The following is a 2,381-nucleotide window of genomic DNA, read 5'->3' on the forward strand; positions in this document are numbered from 1 at the left end:
AAAGAAGGCTCAAAACTCCAGTGACCACTGAATACGAATGACAGATTTTCATAATTAAATGAATAAACATTAAACAAGTGGATGGTGTTTTATGCGTGAAGCCTAAATGATTTCTCAATACTGAAGAGACATTGAGTTCTTAATCATAGATTTCAACAAAAAATGAATGAATAAATATATAGTTTCTCATAATTCACCCCTAGAGAGATAACAAAATGATATCAACATTGATTTAAATAAAGAAAGGAAGAAGGAAAGAAAGAAAGAATTCACAAGATACAATTTAACACCAACAAGGTGGATACAGACTCCACTTTCCCTAGAGTAGAAAAAGACAGATTTGATTAATGAAATAATCAGATATTTAGATGGTCTGTCACACTTGAGTCACACAAGGTGGTGCCAAACTTCAGGGATCACAGATTATATAATGAAAGAATTTAATAATTACATCTTTAAATGTGTAAGCCGTTGACATTTTTTTTGTATCATCAATTCCTGGACAGACTTGCCAGGTATGAAACTGTATGCTGTCATCACGCATATTTAACATGCCATCAGTTAATCTTCAGATAATCATACTGTCTTGCCAGATGAATTCTGTTGGCCTGACCTCATCACAAGCGCCTGAATCTCTGTTGTGGTGCGGGAGGACGTGAGATAGTGGGCCCCATCCTGGCGTAGCAGTAGTAGCCACAATGTTGATAACAGCTGAAAAGATGGCTGCAGCAGGGCATCAATAGCATAGCTGAGAGGGAGATGTTCTTCCGTATTCTGAGTCGTCATCCTTTTGCCAGGTCTCGGTGATGGTGCCGACCTTCTAGTGCCACTCCTTCTTCTCATGGTAGATCACAACCAATGTGAAGATGTGGAGGAAGAACAGGTAGTCAACAGCCAGACCACCGTGCCGGCCTTGGTGAAGTCCTTGTACTTCTCAGAGGGCACTGTCAACCTTCAGAACTCAATCACCCAGTATCCCTCATACTCTGGGAGATGCATAGATCATTCAGAAAATGCTCTGCCAATTTCTACAACTTTCCTAACCTTGTCCCTGACAGATTTTTGCACGCTAACCGTATTCGGTGATGGCACTGTCTGTCATTTACATATTTTAAAAAATTAAATAAGTCAGTAATAGCTAACTGACACAATAATTAGGGGATGTAGCATTTTACTCGCCGGGAAGCATAGCCAGACTACAATCATGAAGGATGTCATCATCATCAATTGTGTCAATGAATCATAAAATGTGATGATATTGCACATTAACTCCACAAGAGGGAGCTTTACAGGTCTCTTCATGGAATGGAGGATTGTTGTTTACATAACTATACAAATATTTACATTATCTTGTGGATTAACACAGATTGTCAATTTAAATTCATTAATTATGTAATTAGATGATCTGTGGCACCAGATACCAGGTTTCATGGACGATATAATCATTGTTTTATATAATTAAATAATCAAATAATGAGTTCATGTAACATCATCCACTTCCCTGAGGTGGCTCCAAACCAGGCTCATGAACGATGCTGTCGTGATTAATTTAAATATTTTATCTACATAATTGATATTAAGATGGTCTATAATAATTGCCTCCCACTTCGCTTCACCACAATCCACTGATCATGGATTTTCTAATGTCCTATTTTAATAATCAAATAACAACACAATCTAAGGATGAAACAGTCTGCCTACTCCACATAATTGAGTCTTAGTTGACTTCCACATGTTCGAGGGAATCTCCCTGGTTCATCCCTTATTTAATCGCAGAGTTGGGTAATAACATGTTTAAATGTTGAACTGTCATTGTGTATGCAGCGTTTTTAGAAGATATCACATATTTAATATTGGACGGCTGCCTCAAAAGAGATGGACTGAAATCTAATAAGCACTAACTCTACACTAATAAATGGATTATCACCTTCCTGAAGGAAGTCAGGAAGGGCAAACTCACCTTTTGATGAGGAATTATGAGTCTTATTATCTTTTGTTCCATAGTATTACTTCTTAGAAGAGAGAGTATTCATAAACAGAAGACTTTGAACTGTTTCTCCACAGACTATGTTCTGTGATGATTAGGTAATCTTGAATTTGGTAACCAGTAATAGCTGTAGGCATACTTCCAGGTGTTTGGCTATGAATTGTGTTGGCGAATCAAATGCTATAATTAAAAGTTTTAGGAGATAGTTATCTTGAGAGATTGTATTTTCCCATGATAACAATTTCTCCCAGCTGCTCTCTGGTCCTTGGCCCATGATAGCAGGATACAGCATGATACAGCATGCAAGCAGGGTTGCCAAGCAACATTCATGAACCAATGTTATGTCACATTCTAGTGCCCCAACCATATAATAGAAGGAGTATAACCACCGATG

Source organism: Phodopus roborovskii, unplaced genomic scaffold (genome assembly GCF_943737965.1).
Source record: "Phodopus roborovskii unplaced genomic scaffold, PHOROB, whole genome shotgun sequence".
In the NCBI taxonomy this organism is placed as follows: Eukaryota; Metazoa; Chordata; class Mammalia; order Rodentia; family Cricetidae; genus Phodopus; species Phodopus roborovskii.